The sequence below is a fragment of the Salvelinus namaycush genome, chromosome 41 (genome assembly GCF_016432855.1).
Source record: "Salvelinus namaycush isolate Seneca chromosome 41, SaNama_1.0, whole genome shotgun sequence".
In the NCBI taxonomy this organism is placed as follows: Eukaryota; Metazoa; Chordata; class Actinopteri; order Salmoniformes; family Salmonidae; genus Salvelinus; species Salvelinus namaycush.
Window position 1 is genome coordinate 6,824,255 of NC_052347.1, and position 26,850 is coordinate 6,851,104.

The window sequence follows — 26,850 nt, forward strand, 5'->3', positions numbered from 1 at the left end:
CACATTGTTGTCATTGGCCACGCCGAGAGGTTGCTGCCATGGAGGTTGCCTCTGTTGACAGTCTCCAAGCAGTGAAAGGTTGCATAGAATGAGACAGTGCAATAATATAGAGGATAAGTTAGTGATTGGAAATGATTAGGGTGAGACAGGGCTATACTTTATTTGTATAGCGCTTTTCAAGTAACAAAGTGCTTCACGTCATAAAATAATAAAATAAAACTACTAACAAAAAAACTAAAACAGGAGGAAGGAGAATGAAAAAAGATAGCTAATTAAAATAATACATTGAAATCATACATTAAAAGCATTTGTAGCACTTTAGAATAAAGCATTTGTAATGGATTTGTAAATAGTTTATTAATCGTTTATTAATCATTACTCCCACATTTTTAAATGTTAGCAACCTAGTTATTCACGGATTTATCAACAACTTTTAAAGTATTTAATAATGATTCATAAGATCATTCATAAGATGTTTAATATAGTTCCTTATAAACCATTTACTAATAGTTATGTTTTTTTGTGTGGCCTGATCTAAAGGGTGGGCTATTTATACTTCATAAATACTTTATAAATGTTTTGAGTGACCAGTGTAATTTCTCACAAAAAGATGGACATGCCATTAGTAAACATTCCAACAGTACCTGATGCTTTTAAGGTCTCAAAATGGCCCCTAGATTATACTGTATCAATGGTTACAGGGCCGGCACGCTCATTAGGCAGGATTATGTGGACGCCTATGGCGACAGATTGATGAGGGCGGCATTTTAAGAGCTAAACTGACCAAGACACACCTCCAACAACATAAAACCTCACATAAATCTGCCCCAAAACAATTTCTCTCAACGAGTGGCATATGGGCATTTTAGGTGAGGGCTGATTGTGCCATGTGATAAGCAGTGCCCACTTTGTCAAAGGCGGGGCGCAAAATATTTTGTTTGTCCATTCCCAGCGTGCCTCCCTGTTGGAGAGACGCTTAGCTGTGGCACTCCACCAACATTCCGACAAAAACATTATCTAACATAAATCATGTAGCAGATATAGCCAGGGTAACACATTCACAATAATTCAGACAAAACGTCAAGAAAACTGCAGGCTATTACACCACTTTTTATCATTACCGCATGTCATAGACATGACTCCTCTCCCCTGTAACTATTCCCCAGGCCGTTTACTATAAATGAGAATGTGTTCTCAGTCAACTTACCTGGTAAAATAAGGGTTAAATAAAATAAATAACAAATAGCCATTAATAGCCAAATGTGTCATTACACGTTTTGGTGTTTTGTGTAACAGAAGTGATTTCTTTGAAGTGCTTATTTGACAATCAGATGAAAACATCTTGATTTAGGTAGCTGATATTCAAATCTTAAATAGCCAAATTGATTAGTCACAGGAATCAGGACCAATAAAGCCAATGCAACGGCCTGTTATACAAACCGTGATCCTACCACATGGATGGGCATTCATGAAATTCATTTGCAGCCCGACATAGTAGGCTACACCACAGTAAGCACAAACCAACGTCGACGTTGGTTTTTAGTCTATTCCCGACTAAATCTGAACCAATCATAGACGTCTATGTTTGGTTCAGATTTGGTCCGGCCGGGACCAGCCTTGAATGGTTAAACAATAAGGACACAATACAGAGGATGTTTAAGAAAATATATTGAAAATTGTATTCCAAAACAGTCACACTGTTGTAATAGTGTGCTGTGTAACTTTAGACACACTATGCTGAGTAAAATAAAAACATGTATTCTGAAAATGTTTCTTGGCAGTGACGTTTCTACCAAAACCTCCCGCTCATTTCACTTCACGCGCGAAGCAGTCGAAGGTAATGCACTGCCTTCGCCCAATCCTGGTATGTTCATCTGTGATGAATACACAAACTCTTCGGGTTACGCGCAGAATCTGTCCACGAGAGATTAAGAGCAGTCTATAGAACTTCTTACGAGGCAACGAGACAAATAAGATTATTTCGCTGAACTAAGAGTTACTACGTTTAAAGACCAAGTAAAGTTGCTACCAAACAAAGCTACGTGTGAAAATAGTCTGAGGTTATTAAAAGACTGAGGCACTGGAAGCATGTCCATCTTTTTGTGAGAAATAACACTGGTATTTATAAAGTATAAACAGCCCACACTTTAGATGAGGCCATGCAAAAGACAGCTAAGTAAATGGTTTATAAGGACCTATATTCAACATCTGATGAATGGAATAATGATTCATAAATTATTTACTAATCCATTATAAATGCTTTATTACATAGAGTTATTATAAGGTTCTACCAAAGCATATTTGTAAAAGTGCTTCCAGCAGGGATTTAAAAAGAGGCACTGAATCTGCAAGCCTGGCCCCCTGTGGCAGAGGGATAGTGGCAGGGAAAATGGAATTGGATTGTGAGTTGGGGTAAAGTATGGGAATTAGGCTTTGAGGAGAATGGCAGCTGACCAAGAGATTTGATAAGAGCCATGGAAGGCATTGTGGACCTGGTAAAGTGAAGCATCTTGTGAAGGTGATGGCTTGATTTGTCTGCCTGTGACATTATACAACACTTCCCTTCCCACAACAAATTGCAGTGAAAGAAAAAAAAAAAAAAAAAAAAAAAAAAAAGAAACCATTCTGAACATGGGAGAGCGAAAGGAAATACACACAAGGTGTTGATCAATAGTCCACTCTTTGAGCAGACAATATCTCCAGTTTAGCCTTGTTTATACCTGGCACTATCATGCATCATGTGTCTTTATCTTGTCCACATTCTTATTGTGACCACATCTTCAGAAATGTTTCTACACATGGTATTAAAGTGTGTCTGTTATCCGTCCACTGTGACTGCATTGTGAACAGATTTCCTGGTATCACCCTGTATGCAAATGATTTGCAAGATATTCTTTCAAAAAAATATTTATGTATCTGAAATAAAATAAAAAGCGACCAAAACAGACTGCGAAATTGCTAAATTACAGTGAATTTCCATATTATGTAGAACGGAAATATATACATTAGGCCCTTAATTTTTTATTCCAAAGTACATTCCACATACAGTGACTTCAGAAAGTATTCATACCCCTTGACTTTTTCCACATTTTGTTGTGTTACATCCTGAATTTAAAATTTATTAAATTGAGATTCTGTGTCATTGGCCTACATACATAATATCAAAGTGGAATTATGTTTTTAGAATTTTTTTCAAATGAATAAAAAATGGAAAGCTGAAATGTCTTGAGTCAATAAGTGTTCAAACAAAGCAAAAACAGGTTTTTAGAAATGTTTTCAAATGTATAAAAAACTAAAACTGAAATATTACATTTACATAAGTATTCGAGCTCTTTGCTCAGTACGTTGTTTATGCACCTTTGGCAGCAATTACAGCCTCAAGTCTTCTTGGGTATGACACTACAAGCTTGGCACACCTGTATTTGTGGAGTTTCTCCCATTCTTTTCTGCAGATCCTCTCAAGCTCTGTCATGTTGGTGACTTCTGTAACCGTAACAGCCTTGGTTTCATGCATGTTAACATTAGAAGCCTCCTCCCTAAGTTTGTTTTATTCACTGCTTTAGCACACTCTGCCAACCCGGATGTCCTAGCCGTGTCTGAATCCTGGCTTAGGAAGACCACCAAAAACTCTGAAATCTCCATCCCTAACTACAACATTTTCAGGCAAGATAGAATGGCCAAAGGGTCGGTGTTGCAATCTACTGCAGAGATAGCCTGCAGAGTTCTGTCCTACTATCCAGGTCTGTACCCAAACAATTTGAACTTCTACTTTTAAAAATCCACCTCTCTAAAAACAAGTCTCTCACCGTTGCCGCCTGCTATAGACCACCCTCTGCACCCAGCTGTGCTCTGGACACCATATGTGAACTGATTGCCCCCTATCTATCTTCAGAGCTCGTGCTGCTAGGTGACCTAAACTGGGACATGCTTAACACCCCAGCCATCCTACAATCTAAGCTTGATGCCCTCAATCTCACACAAATTATCATTGAACCTACCAGGTACCACCCCAAAGCCGTAAACACGGGCACCCTCATAGATATCATCCTAACCAACTTGCCCTCTAAATACACCTCTGCTGTTTTCAACCAAGATCTCAGCGATCACTGCCTCATTGCCTGCATCCGTAATGGGTCAGCGGTCAAACGACCTCCACTCATCACTGTCAAACGCACCCTGAAACACTTCAGCGAGCAGGCCTTTCTAATCGACCTGGCCTGGGTATCCTGGAAGGATATTGACCTCATCCCGTCAGTAGAGGATGCCTGGTTATTTTTTTAAATGCCTTCCTCACTATCTTAAATAAGCATGCCCCATTCAAGAAATGTAGAACCAGGAAAATATATAGCCCTTGGTTCTCTCCAGACCTGACTGCCCTTAACCAACACAAAAACATCCTGTGGCGTTCTGCATTAGCATCGAACAGCCCCCGTGATATGCAACTTTTCAGGGAAGTTAGAAACCAGCATACACAGGCAGTTAGAAAAGCCAAGGCTAGCTTTTTCAAGCAGAAATTTGCTTCCTGCAACACAAACTCAAAAAAGTTCTGGGACACTGTAAAGTCCATGGAGAATAAGAGCACCTCCTCCCAGCTGCCCACTGCACTGAGGATAGGAAACTCTGTCACCACCGATAAATCCACTATAATTGAGAATTTCAATAAGCATTTTTCTACGGCTGGTCATGCTTTCCACCTGGCTACCCCTACCCCGGTCAACAGCACTGCACCCCCCACAGCAACTCGCCCAAGCCTTCCCCATTTCTCCTTCTCCCAAATCCAGTCAGCTGATGTTCTGAAAGAGCTGCAAAATCCGGACCCCTACAAATCAGCCGGGCTAGACAATCTGGACCCTTTCTTTCAAAAATTATCTGCCGAAATTGTTGCAACCCCTATTACTAGCCTGTTCAACCTCTCTTTTGTGTTGTCTGAGATTCCCAAAGATTGGAAAGCAGCTGCGGTCATCCCCCTCTTCAAAGGGGGGGACACTCTTGACCCAAACTGCTACAGACCTATATCTATCCTACCCTGCCTTTCGAAGGTCTTCGAAAGCCAAGTCAACAAACAGATCACCGACCATTTCGAATACCACCGCACCTTCTCCGCTATGCAATCTGGTTTCAGAGCTGGTCATGGGTGCACCTCAGCCACGCTCAAGGTCCTAAATTATATTTTAACCGCCATCGGTAAGAAACAATACTGTGCAGCTGTAGTCATTGACCTGGCCAAGGCTTTCGACTCTGTCAATCACCACATCCTCATCGGCAGACTCAACAGCCTTGGTTTCTCAAATGATTGCCTCACCTGGTTCACCAACTACTTCTCAGACAGAGTTCAGTGTGTCAAATCGGAGGGCCTGTTGTCCGGGCCTCTGGCAGTCTCTATGGGGGTGCCACAGGGTTCAATTCTTGGGCCGACTCTCTTCTCTGTATATATCAATGATGTCGCTCTTGCTGCTGGTGAGTCTCTGATCCACCTCTACGCAGACGACACCATTCTGTATACTTCTGGCCCTTCTTTGGACACTGTGTTAATAACCCTCCAGACGAGCTTCAGTGCCATACAACTCTCCTTCCGTGGCCTCCAACTGCTCTTAATTACAAGTAAAACTAAATGCATGCACTTCAACCGATCGCTGCCTGCACCTGCCCGCTCATCCAGCATCACTACTCTGGACGGTTCTGACTTAGAATATGTGGACAACTACAAATACCTAGGTGTCTGGTTAGACTGTAAACTCTCCTTCCAGACTCACATCAAACATCTCCAATCCAAAGTTAAATCTAGAATTGGCTTCCTATTTCGCAACAACGCATCCTTCACTCATGCTGCCAAACATACCCTCGTAAAACTGACCATCCTACCGATCCTCGACTTCGGCGATGTCATTTACAAAATAGCCTCCAATACCCTACTCAATACATTGGATGCAGTCTATCACAGTGCCATCCGTTTTGTCACCAAAGCCTCATATACTACCCACCACTGCGATCTGTACGCTCTCGTTGGCTGGCCCTCGCTTCATACTCGTCGCCAAACCCACTGGCTCCAGGTCATCTACAAGACCCTGCTAGGTAAAGTCCCCCCTTATCTCAGCTCGCTGGTCACCATAGCAGCACCCACCTGTAGCACGCGCTCCAGCAGGTATATCTCTCTGGTCACCCCCAAAGCCAATTCCTCCTTTGGCCGCCTCTCCTTCCAGTTCTCTGTTGCCAATGACTGAAACGAACTACAACAATCTCTGAAAATGGAAACACTTATCTCCCTCACTAGCTTTAAGCGCCAGCTGTCAGAGCAGCTCACAGATTACTGCACCTGTACATAGCCCATCTATAATTTAGCCCAAACAACTACCTCTTCCTCTAATGTATTTATTTATTTATTTTGCTCCTTTGCACCACATTCTTTCTATTTCTACTTTGCACATTCTTCCACTGTAAATCTACCATTCCAGTGTTTTACTTGCTATATTCTATTTACTTCGCCACCATGGTCTTTTTTTGCCTTTACCTCCCTTATCTCACCTCATTTGCTCACATTGTATATATTCTTATTTTTCTGTTTGTTTGTTTTACTCCATGTGTTACTGTGTTGTTGTATGTGTCGAACTTCTTTGCTTTATCTTGGCCAGGTCGCAATTGTAAATGAGAACTTGTTCTCAACTTGCCAACCTGGTTAAATAAAGGCGAAATAAATAAATAAATAAAAGGTTGGATCAGGAGCGTCGCTGCACAGCTATTTTCAGGTCTCTCCAGAGATGTTTGATCAGGTTCAAGTCCAGGCTTTGGCTGGGCCACTCAAGGACATTCAGAGACTTGTCCCGAAGCCATTCCTGTGTTGTCTTGGCTGTGTGCTTAGGGTCGTTGTCCTGTTGGAAGGTAAATCTTCGCCCCAGTCTGAGGTCCTGAGCGCTCTGGAGCAGGTTTTCATCAAGGATCTCTCTGTACTTTGCTCCGTTCATCTTTCTCTTGATCCTGACTAGTCTCCCAGTCCCTGCCGCTAAAAAACATCCCCACAGCATAATGCTGCCACCACCATGCTTCACCGTAGGGATAGTGCAACGTTTCCTCCAGACGTGACACTTGGCATTCAGGCCAAAGAGTTAAATCTTGGTTTCATCAGACCAGAGAATCTTGTTTCTCATGGTCTGAGAGTCTTTAGATGCCTTTTGGCAAACTCCAAGTGGGCTGTTTTACTGAGGAGGGACTTCCGTCTGGCCACTCTACCATAAAGGCCTGATTGGTGGAGTGCTGCAGAATTGGTTGTCCTTCTGTAAGGTTCTCTCATCTCCACAGAGGAACTTTGGAGCTCTGTCAAAGTGACCATTGGATTCTTGGTCATCTCCCTCCCTGCTCCGTTTGTTAGAGCAGCCGTCTCTAGGAAGAGTCTTGGTTGTTCCAAACTTCTTCCATTTAAGATTGACAGACCTCTACGGACAATTCCTTCGACCTCATGGCTTGGTTTATGCTCTGACATGTACTGTCAACTGTGGGACCTTATAAAGACAGGTGTGTGCCTTTCCAAATCTTGTTCAATCAATTTATCATCAAGTTGTAGAAACATCTCAAGGATGATCGATGGAAATAGGATGAACCTGAGCTCAATTTCGAGTCTCTTAGGGTCTGAATACTTATGTAAATAAGGTAATGTTTTTTAGTTTTAATACTTTTTAATAATAATATTTTCAAAAATGTCTAAAAACCTGTTTCGCTTTGTCATTATGAGGTATTGTGCATAGATTGATCATTTAAAAAAATAAATGTTTAAATAAGGCTGTAATGTAACAAAATGTGGAAAAGGGGAAGGGGTCTGAATACTTTACGAATGCACTGTATATATATTTGATTACATTTGGAATTTGGCCTTTCCAACTATAGCCCAGAGAAGCGCATTGAATAACACATTCATAAATGACAAAAAAATATTTTTTAAATGAATTTCAAGATACAAGGTTTAGAAGTGCTTGTCCTTCATAGTTCAATTTTCTTTTACCGCTACCGGTTTTCTTCAGACGAGTCCGTGTTCGTGAGAGTCTCCCCTTTCCATAGAGTGGTCATAATAGTTTGCAGGTCAAACCGTTTGGAAGCTACAGATGTTTTCGTGAGAAGACCAATTTTCGGGATGTCTCATGGTCTGACAAACATCGCTCTAGCTCTGTCACCTTTCACCGCAGATGTGGAAGTGTGACATATGCGGATGCGGTGGATTGAGACGCATCCAATGCAAAAACTTAAATGGAAGGATTTTGATGGAGATTTTATTATTATGCTACTTAGATTCAAGCACCGGTGCGTCAATCGATTTTTCGAGGAATATACACCAATACAGCACTATGTGTACATTTAGAGGGTAGATGGTTTCTGTATTACAGTTCTACCAAGTAATTATACCACTGACAGACTTTTATGAGCTGTTGTGACTGCAACTAAGCATATATGTAAGGTCATTTTTATTTTGTACATGGTCATACCTTGTTATAACCAGTTATAACCATAGGCGAGTATACAAGGTGCTTCATTTCTGCATGTGTCTATCTGGTCAAAATCACTTCAACAGTTCCCCTCCACCCTGTGAGGATATGTATAACTTAATATTATATCTCCAGAGGAACCTGGATTCAAATAAATGTATTTATTGATTTGCCGTAGAATAACTACTTTTCGGACAATACACACCAATACATCGCTCTGTGTAGATTCAGACTGTATCTGAGTTCTGTATTTCAGTTGTATTAAGTATTTATACCATTGGCAGACTTTTCATATACCATTGCATATTTTTAAATGCCCAAAAATAAGGTAACTTGGTTTTGTACACAGTCAGACAAACTTGGTATAGAAAAGTACAATCTTAGGTGAGTACATGAGGAGTCAAAATCACTGATGCAGGTCCTCCTCCACCCTTCTCCTGCGAAAATAAAGGTCCTATCTACAGTTTTACATTACTATAGACTAACTATAGGTGTTATTTAGCCTCCAGTATTTATACTGCAGTAGTTTATGTGTCGGGGGGCTAGGGTCAGTCTGTTATATCTGGAGTATTTCTCCTGTCTTATCCGGTGTCCTGTGTGAATTAAAGTATGCTCACTCTGATTCTCTCTTTTTCTCTCTTTCTTTCTTTCTCTCTCTCGGAGGACCTGAGCCCTAGGACCATGCCTCAGGACTACCTGACTTGATGACTCCTTGCTGTCCCCAGTCCACCTGGCCGTGCTGCTGCTCCAACTCTTCTGCCTGCGGCTATGGAACCCTGACCTGTTCACCGGACGTGCTACCTGTCCCAGACCTACTATTTTCAACTCTCTAGAGACAGCAGGAGCGGTAGAGATACTCTGAATGATCGGCTATGAAAAGCCAACTGACATTTACTCCTGAGGTGCTGACCTGTTGCACCCTCGACAACTACTGTGATTATTATTATTTGACCCTGCAGGTCATCTATGAACATTTGAACATCTTGGCCATGTTCTATTATAATCTCCACCCGGCACAGCCAGAAGAGGACTGGCCACCCATCATAGCCTGTATCCTCTCTAGGTTTCTTCCTAGGTTTTGGCCTTTCTAGGGAGTTTTTCCTAGCCACCGTGCTTCTACACCTGCATTGCTTTCTGTTTGGGGTTTTAGGCTGGGTTTCTGTACAGCACTTTGTGACATCAGCTGATGAAGGGCTTTATAAATAAATTTGATTTGATTTGATTTTTGGCTGGGGTCAAAATTACCCCAAAGAACTTCAATTTTTTTTAAGTCTATGTTGATACAGAAACACTATAAACTATAAAAAATAAAGAGAGTTGCACACTCCATATTTAATCTCCCAGTAATTTATTGGGTAAATGTACCCAATAAATTACTGGGAGTTTATATATAGAGTGTGCGACTCTCTTTATTTTCATAGTTTATAGTTTATTCGCCGTTAGTCAGCACCTCCACACAAAATATTTTTTATGGGTGTGTGCCAGCTCATGTTTATTATGGTACAGAAACACTAAGCAGTGTTGATTGAAAAAGTAATGAACAATTTGAAGAATTGAATGAACCACCCTTGGACCCCAGTCTGTATAATGAGGGCTAAGTCAGTAGTGCTACCTGCCAATGATTTTAGAGGACGGGATAGTGACGATTTTAACAGTTTCACTGTCCAGATCTGTCTACGCTTGTAAGATATCCAGATACATTGTGTGCCTGACTACCTCTGGGGGTGACCAGGACGATCCGATCACGGTGCATGTTTTAATCGTCTACACCTTTCTGAAAATGTGAGCACAATCAGAATGTGGACAAGCGTCAGACGAAGGATCCATGTTAGAACCAGATATAAATGGGGCTTTTGTGTCTGTGTTGTGTAGTATCCATTGACTGAAATGTCTTTTAAAGTTTTTGGTAAAAAAAAGTATTATTTTGTTGAGTTTTTGAGTGCTCTCAACAACCTATTTGTACTGACAGAATATATAAATAAATGGGAGACTTTTGAGTTGTCTGTTTTCCTCTCTTTTATGTGACCCAAGGGAGAAATCCCAGAGTGGTTCCCATCATCCAAGGCATTGGAGACAGGGGCCTGTCAAAGCCTCAGCAGGAGCGCAGCTAGGGTGCACTGTGACCTGGCTTCGCTCACAGCATCGCTAGAGTGTTTTGGAGGAACCATGGAGGAATTGTACCTCCCATGGGAATGGAGTCTGGTGTGAAGTGGTGTGTTTCTCTAGAGACAGGATGGATGGTAGAAGAGGAGGGGAAAAGGCTACCTCCATCCTTTCAGCTCACCGAACCTTTGTCATTTATCACCTTTTTAACATGTACTCTAGCTTGGTGTTCCCTTGTGAATATGAATTGAATTGAGAAAACACCATAAAGACATGAATATACAGTAAGCTTATATTTTACCTCATGGCCTCGGGGTTATCACTGTATTTTAGAAGTAGGTTCATTTTGTCAGGGCTGTCTCAACTAAAATAGTTAAAGTCCAGCAAACCATAGATTTCTTACCATAGATTTTAGACCTGTAGATTTCTTTACTTGAATGTTGAGAATGACTTATTAGGCTTACAGGCGTATTGCTGTGTATTTCACTGAGGCAAGTCCAAGCTCTGTTTACTTCTAGACTTCAAATCTCCAACTGTAACGGTCCTGACCTGTTTTATGTTGTTTTTGTATGTGTTTTTGGTCAGGGCGTGTGTTTTGGGTGGGCAGTCTATGTTTTGTATTTCTAGGTTGGTTTTTGTGTTCGGCCTGGTATGATTCTCAATTAGAGACAGGTGTGTATCGTTTGTCTCTAATTGAGAGTCATACTAAGGCAGCCAGGGTTTCACTGGGGTTTTGTGGGTGTTTGTTCCTGTGTCCTCACAGGACGGTTGAAGGTTAGTCACATTTGTTGTTTTGTAGTTTTGTAGTGTCTTGTTTGCTGTTGTCATTAAAAGATGGCTTATTTCCCTCAATCCGCATCTTGGTCCTATCCATGCTCCTTCTCGTCTAAGGGGGAGAACAACATTGACTGCCTTTACAGAAACACCCACCACAACAGGACCAAGCGGATTGAGGAGAGAGAAAAGGAACTAAGGCACTGGACACAGGAGGAATGGTCTTGGGAGATCATGGACGGAAAAGGACCCTGGGGAAGGGTTGGAGAGAATCGCCGCTCTCGGGAGGAGAGGAAGGCAGCCACAGCCCAGGAGCGCTGGTATGAGGAGGCAGCACATAGGAGAGGCCGGAAGCCCGAGAGGCTCACCCAAAAATTTCTTGGGGGGGGGCTAAAGGGGAGTGTGGCGAAGCCGGGTTGGATACCTGAGCCAACTCCCCGGGCTTGCCGTGGAGTAAGAGGGCGTCGTACTGGTCAGACACCGTGTTATGCGGTAAAGCGCACGGTGTCCCCAGTACGCGTGCTTAGCCCAGTGCGGGCTATTCCACCTTGCCGCACTGGGAGGGCTAGGTTGGGCATCGAGCCGAGTGCCATGAAGCCGGCCCAACGTATCTGGTCTCCAGTACGTCTCCTCGGGCCGGCGTACATGGCACCAGCCTTACAGGTGGTGTCCCCGGTTCGCCTGCATAGCCCAGTGCGGGCTATTCCACCTCGCCGCACTGGCAGGGCTACGGGGACCATTCAACCTGGTAAGGTTGGGGAGGCTCGGTGCTCAAGAGCACGTGTCCTCCTTCACGGTCCGGTATATCCGGCGCCACCTTCCCACCCCAACTCAGTACCACCAGTGCCTACACCACGCACCAGGCTTCCAGTGCATCTCCAGAGCCCTGTTCCTCTTCCACGCACTCTCCCTATGGTGCGTGTCTCCAGCCCGGTACCTCCAGTTCCGGTACCACGCACCAGGCCTAGAGTGCGCCACGAGAGTCCAGTGTGCCCAGTTCCTGTTCCCCGCACTCGCCCTGAGGTGCGTGCCCTCAGCCCGGTACCTCCAGTTCCGGTACCACGCACCAGGCCTATAGTGCGTCTCAGCCGGCCAGAGTCTGCCGTCTGCCTAGCGCCAGAGCCGTCCTGCCATGACCAGCCAGAGCCGTCCTGCCATGACCAGCCAGAGCCGTCCTGCCATGACCAGCCAGAGCCGTCCTGCCATGACCAGCCAGAGCCGTCCTGCCATGACCAGCCAGAGCCGTCCTGCCATGACCAGCCAGAGCCGTCCTGCCATGACCAGCCAGAGCCGTCCTGCCATGACCTGCCAGAGCCGTCCTGCCATGACCTGCCAGAGCCGTCCTGCCATGACCTGCCAGAGCCGTCCTGCCATGACCTGCCAGAGCCGTCCTGCTATGACCTGCCAGAGCCGTCCAGCCAGGACCTGCCGGAGTCCCTACGCCCGGACCGGTCGGAGTCCCTCAGCCCGGACCTGCCGGAGTCCCTACGCCCGGACCTGCCTGAGTCTCTCAGCCAGGACCTGCCGGAGTCCCTCAGCCAGGACCTGCCGGAGTCCCTCAGCCAGGACCTGCCGGAGTCCCTCAGCCAGGACCTGCCGGAGTCCCTCAGCCAGGACCTGCCGGAGTCCCTCAGCCAGGACCTGCCGGAGTCCCTCAGCCAGGACCTGCCGGAGTCCCTCAGCCAGGACCTGCCGCCCCTTATCCCGGTGCTGCCCCTTATCCCGGTGCTGCCCCTTATCCCGGTGCTGCCCCTTCATTTAGGTGGTGTTAGTGGGAGGGTGGTCATTGGGAGGGGGATAAAGAAGCGGGGATTGATTATGGTGGGGTGGGGACCTCGCCCTCAGCCTGAGCCACCACCGTGGTCAACTGCCCACCCAGACCCTCCCCTGGACTTTGTGCTGGTGCGCCCGGCGTTCGCACCTTGAGGGGGGGGTTCTGTAACGGTCCTGACCTGTTTTATGTTGTTTTTGTATGTGTTTTTGGTCAGGGCGTGTGTTTTGGGTGGGCAGTCTATGTTTTGTATTTCTAGGTTGGTTTTTGTGTTCGGCCTGGTATGATTCTCAATTAGAGACAGGTGTGTATCGTTTGTCTCTAATTGAGAGTCATACTAAGGCAGCCAGGGTTTCACTGGGGTTTTGTGGGTGTTTGTTCCTGTGTCCTCACAGGACGGTTGAAGGTTAGTCACATTTGTTGTTTTGTAGTTTTGTAGTGTCTTGTTTGCTGTTGTCATTAAAAGATGGCTTATTTCCCTCAATCCGCATCTTGGTCCTATCCATGCTCCTTCTCGTCTAAGGGGGAGAACAACATTGACTGCCTTTACACCAACAAGCCGAGCTGAGCACTCAAGTGCCCTCCTCTGTCCTTAAGTACCTTAACAGCATGAGTCTAAAATGAGTCCGAAATATTAAACAGCATGAAGTGCTTCGTGGCAATGTAAATATTGATATCATTGAAGTATTATATAATGCGTGGCTCCTTATTACTGTTCAGCAGTAAGCTCATAAGTACACAAAAGGACGAGGAGACTCATAGGGGAAATAGATGCGTGATGCCTACATACAGTTTGGCCTGAGGAGCTGAGCGGGGAAGTAGGGGGAAGACTTTGAGATAACTGAAAAAGCAGTACTCCAGCTAGAAAGCTCTCAACTAATATCAGAGCAAAACACACACAGCAACAAACACGCACAAAGGCACACACTACAGTAACACACAGACACAATAAAAACACTTAAACTAGCACACTCAAAGAATTATACCCACTCACTAACACTTAGGTCTTGGATTGCCTATACACCCCCCCCCCCTTTGATCAATACATAGTATATTCATGTCATTATAGTGTTTTTGAAGAACAGTTCCTCGTTAGGCTGTGAGGCAGACCCGCCATGTCACCACAGTGTTGCACCTTGGGACTCTTGCCCAGCCAATCACCAAAGACTACCCAGCCGGAGGAGGGAGAACCCACAAGCTTTGTCTCCTGAAGTATTTATGGTAATGAAGTGGTCTGGATTAATCATGAGCAATGTGGAAAGAATTCTGATGAACTTGGAGTGCATGGCTGTGAGTCACGCTCATCATCAGCGATCTGAGTTCCTCTCCAGGCATGGACGTCTCCTCTCTCAATTATACATCATCTAGCTGCCAGGGAGGAGTGTATGTTACAGAACATCATTAATATGGATCTGAGAGGAGGGAAAGGACACAGCTTGATATAATGAGAGGTGCTCTGATTACTATTACAGTCACTGTGTCCTATAACACTGGTACAGCAAGCAGAGGCACGTTTATTATTTATACTTATAGTACTATGTAATATGTTGATGTTTATGCTTGATCATACAGTAGTAGTGGCAAGTGTATGGCTCTGATACTCAGAAAACCTTTAACTGGGATACTCAGTAAACTTTAAGTGCTGATTCTCAGAAAACCTTTAACTACTTAACCCTTGTTAGTGTCTGTCCTGAACCGCTATCTCATTCCTTTAATCTTAAGCAAACTTAAACAACTTTGAACTTAAAGGGGAGGTGTGCTGTGATAGATCAATAATCTGCAATGTAATGGTGGCCTCAGTACTTCGTCTAAGGCCTTTTACTGCACACTTGGCTTATTATTGTGCTGTCTGATTTGCTATTTGTTTTTGGCTTCTTTTTGTCTCTAAAAGAGAGTCAGTCCCATCTCGCTGTACGTTTATCCTGCTTAATCATCTGAAAGACTCATGAGAGATGAACAACTGACTGGCACACCTGGAGCCAGACAGCTATCCTAATTTCTCCCATGAGAGAGAGAGAGATGTGGTAGAGAGAGGGAAGGGAGAAAGAGAGAGAGAGGGAGAGAAAGAGAGACTAAAAGAGAGGGAGTCAGATTGAGTGAGCGATAGAGCACAAATGGGAGCAACTGAAAAGCATTGTGTCGCTCCCTCCACCTACCTCCCCCTACCTCCCTCACCACGTCTCCCCCCTGTGTCCCTCCCTCCCTCCCCTGCCTCCCCTGTATAGCAGTTAATTTAAATTCTGCAAGGAGACAACCAATAAATCACCTGCATTCTGACTAATGGTTCCTGCACTGAGGGGAAAACTCTCTCACTTTCTCTCTCGCCTCTGTACCTGGAGACACTTCACACTGCAACGAAATATAGGGTAGTGCTATTAGCTAAACGTACACTACTTGTGCACACACACACATTCACACACACACACACACACACACACACACAAACACACGTTATTGCATAAACATTCACACTCTCACAAAAACACACATACCGTAATATCCACTGACAGGCTGCAGTTGTAAGAGTCAGCAGAAACACAACTCCCCTGCCAGGTTTGCACTTCCTCCAGAGGCAAACATCCCCCAAAGTGATGGTCCATAATTAGCTTCTTCAACTCCACCTCAGCTTTCACCGTTGACGTCCGGGACACAGAACTTAACCTTGAACCGTCATGCAAAAGCACAGCAATGGTGTTATTCCAAAAAATATACTGCAGCTGTGAGCTTGACAAACCATGATCATTAAAAAACCTGAACCTTCTCACCCCAAATCCAGGTCCACTGTTGTTATCACCACGAGCACTGATACCTTTTACTAACTATAGGCATTGACCGCAAAATCAGCAGTTTGGGGGGAACAGTGGAAAACAAATGCACTCAATAAAATGGGACTAAAATGACTGACTAAAACTAAACTAAAATGGTCCGGAGTTTTAGTCGACTGATAATAACTAAAACTAACAAGGAAAAAATTACCAAAATGTGACTAAAACTATATTGAAAATAGCTGCCAAAATGAACGCTGTATTGTACAGAACCACATAGTTTTACTTACGCATTTTGATAAAATATATATTTTTTAAACGTTCTAATTGCTCCCCTGTGAAGTCGTGACCCTGAATCGGGTCACATATAATATAATATTATAACATTACCGTAAGAAAAAAACACCACCTAATTTCTTAATAGATTTTAGGACGCTTGTGCAAATGCTCAAATGTTTCTCTCATGCGGCCACAACTCAACAGCACACGCCACTAAGCAAAATATGTATTTGATTGAAACAAAACACAGTTATGCTACAGTTTGTTAACACCATCTGCTCTAGAATTCGCTCACAGTCAGTTCTAGCTTGTATGGCTCCCTTGGTTCGCTCACAGTCAGTTCTAGCTTGTATGGCTCCCTTGGTCGAACGCCCCCTTGGTTGGCATGCAGATGCTGCATGGACATAATTCACGATTGACAGTGAGAAATGTGAAGGGAGGGTGGCCACAAAAATGTGTGCGTTAGGTAGCGGCAAAGAAACATGTGTGGAACATGACACGGATATTTCCAGCGGGATCAAGGAGGTGGGACCAGGCGAGACTGGGGCGGGACAGGGGCGGAACTGGGCGGTTACCTACGGATCCGCAGCCTCGGCCTATTGTAAAGGAGGGTGGGCTAGGGACAGACAAACTGTATGCCCTTACTGGCACCAGAAGGCTTGTTCTCTCTGGTCTCTGCTGTTCTCTGTTTTGTGCCAGTGAGGCCCAGCGCTGAGGGATGAGAGATGACACCTCTGGCCCCCCTCTATTTCTTCCCGGCCCTCTCGTGACCTGTCACTATCAGTTTGTCATTATTCTACTGAGTCCACTATGCTAGAAAACATGCATATTCTCATTACCACTCTCTTTCTCTCACTGACTCTCTGTCTCTCACACACACGCGCACACAAACACATTTAGCACACACACACAAACACACACAAACACAGGAAAGGCTCACACTTGCACACATACATTTGAGTTCCTGTGAGCTAGCTAGTTTGATGCCATGGACAAGGGACCATTATGAAGGGATGGTGTATACACTCTATAATCTGTTCTACTCTCTAGGTCTTTAAACTGTTCACTCTTTGATGAAAAGGGGCTATCACTTGTGCAGTGACCTGGGGTAACCCGCTGCAGCAAGCCTGGACTCCCATTCCCCCCAACACATATGTCTGACTGCCAGCTGTGATTGGGGCCTCTGATCCCCCTGCGGGTCCTACATGTGTTTTTACACAGGACTGGACTACGTTCTCCGTCCCTCTCTCCCCCGCCATCCTCCTCTATTCTCCTCCCTTCTCTTCTTCCCCATCCTCCTCCCTTCTCCTCCCCTCCTTCCTCGCTTCCCTTCTCCTCGCTCCTCTCTGTTCTCCCTTTTCCTCCCCAATCCCTCCCCCACTCTCTTCCACCTTTCTCTCTCCCCTCTCCTCCCCCATCCCTCCCCCTCCTCCTGTGACTGGGAGGGGACTCCTGGGTTTGCTTAGGCAGCCGTTCTGTCCTGCTGACTTCTGATAGAAGATGATAGAGGTTGTACGCTGTGGGATGTGACACAGATGGACAGAGCAGTGTGCAGGGAGTACACTTCACTGGACCACACCATCCCCAGTCCCCAGTCCCCCTTTCCACGCCCTCGGCTTGGTCTACAGCTGCAGCGAGAGAGAAGCTCCCCTGCAGTCCTCTCCTCCGGCCTCCTCCAACCCCGTTCCTCCAGACCTGCCAAAAACAGCCAGAGTACTGTAATGTATGTGGGACACTGACCTGTCTGCAGCTGCTGCCACGTCTTAGACCCAGTAAACATCTCTTCAGCTGTCTCTCTCTATCTATCCCTCTTAGTATTGAGCCCACAACCAACATTTTTGCTGATATTCCTCCTGACAAAGTCAATTGGAAATGCAAAGGGATACATGCTATATGGACAGGCATCATCACCAGCTGAAATACTGTCAACAACCTAAAGGGGTCTTAGTTCAATGACAGATCCAAGGATTTTGGGAGGGGTTGTCATGGCACGAGCAATGACTCAAGGGTGTGAGGCGAGGTGAGGTGCACACTGGGATACTATACATGGTTGGATATTATGGCAAGAGAGAATACCCTTAATCAGCCATCTACACCAAAGCTCCTGAGGGCCCTCTTAAGATCAGGTAAATCCCACGTACAGCTATATTGCCTTGCCTCGCTTACTCTAATCATCTCTCTGTCTCTCCCATTATCATTAAACAGATATTTAGCAGCTAACCGCTCAGATCCTGACGGACGTGAGTCGTCCCCCCCCCCCACACACATACAGTATAGTAGCACTTTCCCACTCGCCTCTGCTCTATAACTACATCTCATTAGCTGTATAAATGGAGGGGTCTCACTGTGAATCCATTACAGGGGGATTCTGTCGGGCTCTTTGTATAATCTCTCCTCCACCACTGTGGGATTAATCATCCCAGAGAGAGCAGAAGTCAATCAATTTATCCAGAGAGAAAGAGAGAGAGGTGACAAAACACCATACGAGAGGGAAACGCTGCGAAATTCTTATTGGCAAATTGAAATGCATGAGAGGAAAGAGGGAGAGAGCAAGAGGGAGATGCAGAGAATGAGAATGCCAATTAAAAAAAAGTTTTTAAAATATCACGTTCTTCCACATAAATACACAATTCATGAATTTTTGTACTTCATATTTAGTATTTATTAGGATCCCCATTAGCTGTTGCCAAGGCAGCAGCTTCTCTTCCTGGGGTCTAAGCAGGTTTATATTACTACATTATTACACTGTTATTCATCCCCCCCTCCTCTCCCCTGTAACTATTCCCCAGGTCGTTGTTGTAAATGAGAGTGTGTTCCCAGTCAACTTACCTGGTTAAATAAAAATGAATAAAAATGTCAATGTACAATATAAAATCCACAATACCACAACAGCATTACAACGTGTTCATGTGCCTCTTTTAGCGCGTGAACCCCTAGCGGGACACCTACGACAACATCCGGTGAAATTGCAGAGCGCAAAATTCAAAATACAAAAATACAAAAAAGCTTAACTTCTTGTTAATTCAACCGCGTTGTCAGATTTCAAAAAGGCTTTACGGCGAAAGCATACCATGCGATTATCTGAGGATAGCGCCCCACACCAAAATACTTTTTCAACCAGCACAGGCGTCACAAAATCACAAATAGCGATTAAATAAATCACTTACCTTTGAAGATCTTCCTCTGTTTGCAATCCCAAGGGTCCCAGCTACACAATGAATGGGCGTTTTGTTCAATAAAGTCCTTCTTTATATCCAAAAAAGTCTGTTTAGTTGGCGCCAATGATCTCAGTAATCCACTCGTTCAACATGCAGACAAACGAATCCAAAAGTTACCAGTAAAGTTCATCCAAACAAGTCAAACAATGTTTATAATTAATCCTCAGGTACCCTAATATGTACATAAACGATCATATTTAAGACAGAGAATAGTATGTTGAATAGGGAAGATAAATAACAAAGAGCGCGCACCTCATTCACGCGCCAACAAGACCACTTTTCTAATGAGAGACACCTTGGAGTTCTTCCAACTACTTGTTCATTTTTCACAAAACAAGCCTGAAACCCTTTCTAAAGACTGTTGACATCTAGTGGAAGCCAGAGGAACTGCAATCTGGGTCCTGTCTATTTGTATTTCCCATAGGCACGCACTGAAATGGCCTGTGACCTCAAAAAAATAAATTCCGGATGGATTTTCCTCTGCCATAGGTTTTTGCCTGCCATATCAGTTCTGTTATACTCACAGACATTATTTTAACAGTTGTAGAAACTTCAGAGGGTTTTCTATCCAATTCTACCAAGTATATGCATATCCTAGCTTCTGGGCCAGAGTAACAGGCAGATTACTTTGGGCACATCAGTCGTCCGAAATTCCGAACAAAAACTAGTCTCCAAAACAGGTTAGAGTGTTTGTGTGTCTCTTCACACTCCGTGTTGTGTCATGAGGTATTGTTTTCTCTGTTTTTATATCTGATTTTACTGCTCAGTTACTTGATGTGGAAGAGAGTTCCGTTTAGTCATGGCTCCATGTAGTACTGCACATTTCCCAGAGTCTGTCTGGACTTGGGGACTGTGAAGAGACCCCTGGTGGCATGTCTTGTGGGGTATGTATAGGTGTTTGAGCTGTGTGTTAGCTGCTTGAACAGACAGTTTGGTGCTTTCAACACGCCAATACCTCTCACAAAGACAAGTACTGATGCAGTCAATCTCTCCTCAACTTTGAGCCAGTAGAGATTGACAAACACCGTATTGATATTGGCCCTCTATGTACATTTAATGCCAGTCATGCTACTTTGCTTTGAGCCAACTGGAATTGGCTTTTTTTGTGGCACTTGACCATATAACTGGGCAGTAGTCCAGGTGTGATAAAACTAAGGCCTGTAGGACTTGTTTTGTTGATTGTGATGTCAAGAAATAAGAACAGCTCTTTATCACAGACAGACCTCTTTCCATCTTCGCTACCGTTGAGTCAATATGTTTTGACTATGTCAGTTTGCAATCTAGGGTTACACCATGTAGTTTAGTCTCCTCAACTTGCTAAATTGACATATTATTCATTACAAGATTTAGATGAGGTTTGGGGTTTAGCAAATGCAATGCTTTTAGTTGTTGTTATATAATAGGACTATCTTATTACTTGCCACCCATTCTAAAACTGACCGCAGCTCTTTGTTAGCTGCTGCAGTGATTTAATTTGCTATGCTAGCTGACGTGTATGATGTTGAGTCATCAGCGTACATAAACACACAGGCTTTACACAATATTACTGGTAGGTCATGAGTAAAAATAGCAAAAAAGTTGAGAGGGGGGAGGGTGGGGGAGATATGGGAAGGGAGAATGAAGGAAATTAGGGAAAAACTGCAAAGAAAATTACATTCTGGTGCTAAATGGTTCCAATTATCTGTGCCATCTATTTGGGAAAAAACTGGGGTTTGGATGTACTGAGGAGAAAACTGGTGCTGTGGAGATCATTAGAGGTTAGTTGTGTGTGATGAGACTGCACATATTAACAAGCCACTTCATGCACAGTTCATTACAGCAAATGAGCCAATGATTGAAGAATATTTGTTTTTTAAATTGAGTCTGAACTAAATTGAGTCTGAAAACGCTCTACTAAAATGTGTTTATGTATGTACATTTAACAGTTATAGGTGTTTCAGAATCTAAAGTTGAAAAAAAAAAAAGTTTAACATTGTGCTTTCGGTGTTGTGCTGTGTGTATGAGTTTGGGCCTGGTGTTGTGCTGTGTGTATGAGTTTGGGCCTGGTGTTGTGCTGTGTGTATGAGTTTGGGCCTGGTGTTGTGCTGTGTGTATGAGTTTGGGCCTGGTGTTGTGCTGTGTGTATGAGTTTGGGCCTGGTGTTGTGCTGTGTGTATGAGTTTGGACCTGGTGTTGTGCTGTGTGTATGAGTTTGGGCTTGGTGTTGTGCTGTGTGTATGAGTTTGGACCTGGTGTTGTGCTGTGTGTATGAGTTTGGACCTGGTGTTGTGCTGTGTGTATGAGTTTGGGCCTGGTGTTGTGCTGTGTGTATGAGTTTGGGCCTGGTGTTGTGCTGTGTGTATGAGTTTGGGCCTGGTGTTGTGCTGTGTGTATGAGTTTGGGCCTGTTCTGTAAGTGTGTATTTGTGGGAAATTAGGCCAGGGTTCCTGGGGTAGCCATGCAACATTTCAGGCTGATGATACCTCTGTGTGTGTAATGACAAGAAATTAGGGTCGACTGGCGATGTTAACCCACTTATAAAATCTGCCTCCCTTTAAAGGGTGTTAGAAAACCACAATTACCCCCCTGACATTTTTTTCTGCATGATTTATGAAGTGAACATTGCTTCCCCCTCCTCTAGCCCCAGCCCCCGTTTCCCTAGGTAGAGCAATAAAGGGAAGTTAAGGGACGGTATTGATCAATAAAAAATTGTCTTTGATTTGCCTGGGAGAGAGGAGGGCTACTGATGAGTTTCTCTCCATCTTCCCCACCTAACCACCACCCAGGGCCGTGTCTAGCCTTTTGGGGGCCCTAAGCGGGCAAAACATTTTAGTTACCCTCTTGACAGTGGAGAGAAAATGTACATTTTAAAGTGAATTTCCTGCAATACACATTTTGCCTTGACTTATGCCATGTTAATGATATCAAAGTGAGAGTGACTAACAAATCAGTGGTGGTCCCCTGGAGGTCAAGGCCCCTGGGCACGTTCCCGTGCATTGCGTAACCGGTCAGTATTAGGCCATGATAGCTGGCTAGACTAATTTACCAATCTAAAAATTGTTAGCTGACATGGCTAATTGAGTGACTGACATAACAAGAGAAATTGCTGATGCGCAACCAAACGTTGAACTTTAACCTTGTGTATTCTACTATTCAAACTCTAATTGTATTTTTAATTTCACCTTTATTTAACCAGGTAGGCCAGTTGAGAACAAGTTCTCATTTACAACTGCGACCTGGCCAAGATGAAGCAAAGCAGTGTGACAAAAACAACAACACAGAGTTACACATGGGATAAACAAACGTACAGTCAATAACACAATAGAAAAATCTATATACAGTGTGTGCAGATGTAGTAAGATTAGGGAGGTAAGGCAATAAATAGGCCATAGTGGCGAAATAATTACAATTAAAAATGTAAACAGTAAGTTGAGACGCTGACTGAGTACCTAAATAATACGAATACAACTTTTTTGGGGTTGAGGGCCCGCTAGCGGCATGGGGCCCTAAGTGACAGCTTATGTCGCTTATGCCTGGAGCCGGCCCTGCCACCACCCCCCACCCCTTCTCCCCACTCCACCTCCTCCCTCTGGCTGTCTGGCCACCCGCCACGTGTGAAAAAGCTTTCAACTCAGATCATCGTCTCCACTTCCACCTTTAATTGGCCATATGTGTCACCACCACCCTGCTGTTATTGGTGGAGAGGAAAAGGGGTGGGAGGGCAGAAGGATGTGACAGGGTGTGTGTGCAGATTTATTTGTTTATTACAAACGCTTGTCTGCATCCCAAATGGCACCTTGTTCATAGCCGCAGGAAGTAGGGGTGCTGAGGGTGCTGCAGCACCCCCTGAAAAAAAACATCTCACAAAAGTAGTGCACTATGACACTATTTGCTTACATAGTGCACTAATTTTGACCATAGCCCTTATGGAACCTATTCAAAAGTAGTGTCCTACTGTAGGTAAAAGTATGCCATTGTGTGCAGACCTTGACCGTTAGAGGGGAGGTGTGTTACGGGGATGAATAAATGAATAAAGGAGATGGGGATTGAGATGCTCTAACATTAAGTGGTCTCAGCAGACATGATCTAGAGCATCAGTATGAATGGCACATACTGGTACTACAGTACAATACCCACAGAAGCAGCAACACATTCCTCATGACATTCAGCAAGCATTCATTAACATGCATTAACCTTTACTCCTGATCACAGGAAGTGAAGCAGCAGTTACCTCTAAACTTTAAGGCAGGGGTTTATTTTCCTCTGCAGTGAGGATACTGAGAAAGGGTATTTGAAAAACAAACACACGAGTTGAAACAACAGCTCACATTCTGAACAACTAGCATGACGCGGTGAAGTGCATATTGATGACATCATCCGAGCTGGGTCCATTTTTACCCAATGTCAGTTATACTGCACCGTCTCCAGACATGTCTGTGATGACGGAGAAAGGGATAGAGGGAGGGAAAGTCAGTTTTTTTTGGATAAGGGTCCCCCCTCCTTCCCTTCTCTAAATGGCAAATGTCACAGCCAGGAGATAGAGATGAGAAGAGCGAGAGAGAGAGAGAGCGAGAGAGAGAGAGAGAGCGAGAGAGAGGGATGATTGGCTGATGGGAGTGTGGTGGAGCAGGAGCTTACAGAAGCCAATATCTCTCTGCAGTGGGGGTGATCAACCAAAGCCAAGCAGTGTGGCTGGCAGAGATCGCAGAGTTGGCAGTGCCAGGGTGCTAGAGGGGTAGCCTGCAGGGTCTAGGGACACATGGTGGAGAGCACATGCAAATACACATACAGTATAGTGACCTCAGCCCATACACCCCCTCCCTCACCCACTAGTTATGCAGCTGACACACACCAAACCTGGGTGGTAGGGCTAACAAATCTCTTGGAAATGATTACATTTAGAGAACATTTTCAACAGTGCTCTTACTGCAGAACGTTTTAGTATGTCAAGATTAGTTTAGAAGGTAACTGTTACACTGTCAATTTAGGATTCATTAATTATAGATTGTCAAGTAGGCTCTGCGTGTCCGGGTTAGATCCCTTATACCATGGCAACAACAGAAATGACTACATGCCAATTTATCTTGCAGGGATCTGAATGTCCAATAGCTAGTAGAGACAAGACACAGAACGAAAATCAACAGTAGCCTAAAGATAATGCTACAAATATCTGGAATTCTAGTAAGCTAGATATTAAACCTTTGCCAAACAAAGGCAACTCACTCTATCAGCTTTTAGCACCAATGTGATAAATGTCTGGGGCTGTGACGTACTCCATTTTGTAAACAGAAGACAGGAAGAATGAAAATAGATAGAAATCAACACTGAAATGAGTCAATGCAGGTCGAACTGTACCACCTCTTAGCTAAACCTCTTGACACTAGGGCCAGGGTTTAATCAGATCAGCGGTAATCCACAGTAACTGACAAACGCATATCTTGTCCTTGCTTTTGTTTCGGCGGTTTCGGATGTTCTAACTGCATTGGAGCTGTCAAATCCACAAGTGGCTCCCGGTCGCTATACCTATTGCAGACATCACCAAGTCACATTAGTAGAAATCCATTGCGGCCGTGTTACACATTCTAACACTGGAATGTGGAATGTACTCTACACCTTGATTAGGCTGATATAAATCCTTATTATTTAGTTAAAGGATTTTGAATTTGAGTGTCATTATTTTTATGTAGCCTTTCCCTTTCTGAACTTCTAATGCAGTTAGGATATAGGGACGGGTGTGGTTTCATGGCCAAAATAGCCGCCGCTCACCGATTTGACAGCTCTAGCGCAGTTACACCTCCAACACCCAATGAAAAGCAATGTGTTTGTCAGCTAACCAGGGTTAACGCTGATCTGATTAAATCCTGGCCCAGATCCACGGGTATGCACATTTCAGCCAACTGCTATCCTTTATTTGTCTCTGTGTACATCCAGGTACTGTAGAACCAACCCATCAATACCTTCTAGAACCAGGCAGAGGCTAACAGAGTCTGTCTGTGTGGTGGCACTGTTCTCCTGTGCAGGGGCTTATTGAGACACAAAGGACCTTTGGAAAGACAGGGTACCATATGATGTCCATCTACCATTGTTCGTCTGTTCGTCTATCTATCCATTCCTAAAATAACCGTGTTGAAATAACATTTACTGCTGGTTTGGTATGGATTTGCTGACACACAGAGTAAATGGTCAACTTTTCATGTTGTGAATGCAACCCTTTCTAATTTAAAAAAGGTCTGTCTGTCTGTCTCCCTCGCTCTTCTCACCACTGTCTCCTTCTCTCTGACTCGCCCTGTGTCTGGGCTGTCTGGGCTGCTGATAGATGAGTATCTGCCCTGGGATTATGTACTGCGAGCTGCTAATAATGTTGAAGAGCCTCCTGGGCTCTCAATCCCTGAGCAACGGCGCAATAAAGCTGGGAGCTGGGAAATACATGGCTATTTAATGGAATCGCCTGTCCAGGAGCTGAGGGGAGCTTCAGTGCCGAGCTATATTTACAGTTAGCCCCCATTCCTCTTCCGTGTCCGCCTCGCCTCGCCTGCCAGCCCCCTCAGAGGACAACAGGCATCTGCCGCTCCGCTCGGCAATACCTCGACGCTTCCTCCCACCCACGCCACACGCCACCGCCACGAGCACACACTCTGCTCACACAGCCAATAAAGTAAAAGCCAAAGAGTATAGAGTCAACCAGTCACGTGTCGGAAGTGGCAAAAGGCCAGGCAAAAGTCAAATGGGTGACACGTGATCAAGGTGAGATGAGCTAATGCTCCCACGAAAGCTGTCAGATAGACAGTGCCACGTTGTTAACAACAAGTGAGTTGTTCACTTTTGGTTGCCGGTGCCGTAGTTGTTACGTCTGTCTTTTTTCAGACCTTGTCATTAATTTGCACCATCTGTCTCACACCGAAGTCAAAAACAACTGTGACACGATGCACCGCGTCTTCCGTCTTCTCTTTCTATTTATACAGCGATAACGAGAAATCAGCACAGGGATGGCATGGCTCTGGCTGCCACACGGGCACACACCTCCATCTTCCAGGGCCATATGGCTCATCAACAGCAGGGGGTCCGTTGACTCCTCTGACTCTGGGGCACGAAGGGGCTCAGACCTTTACTTCATCCAGTCACAGATTTGACATCAAGTTCCACAGCACCACATATACTCTATACTGAACCCCCTAACATCAATTCAACTCACTGTGTGTCTCCATGATAACCTCTGTCTCACATCTCCTTGTAAGTGTTATAGCACAACAACTGACAGGTGGGGTGATTGTGTGAGAACAGTGATGATTAGTTTTGTTGAGAAAGTCGTTGGTCTCACAGGCAATATGAGCCGTGTTTCTGGCCTCCGGACACGCTAGGGGTCTTGGTCGTCCTTCCTCCATGCGGGACGCTGTGTCCACACGCGTTGACCCCGGCACTGGGCTTGTGTGTGCGCAGTGTGTCAGGACCGAGAGCGAGCGACTCCGCATGACTCATTACACGCTCTTGGACTG

General features: G+C 44.6%; 1 protein-coding gene across 1 annotated transcript in view; it reads right to left on the reverse strand.

The window, feature by feature from the left end:
• LOC120034502 (C1q-related factor-like) overlaps positions 1–15,715 on the reverse strand; it is a 52,221-nt gene extending 36,506 nt beyond the window's left edge. The window contains exon 1 of the transcript XR_005474041.1: positions 15,609–15,715. The gene's annotated coding sequence lies outside the window, so the exon portion shown is untranslated. The remainder of the gene's footprint in view (positions 1–15,608) is intronic.
• Positions 15,716–26,850: the final 11,135 nt, after the last annotated feature.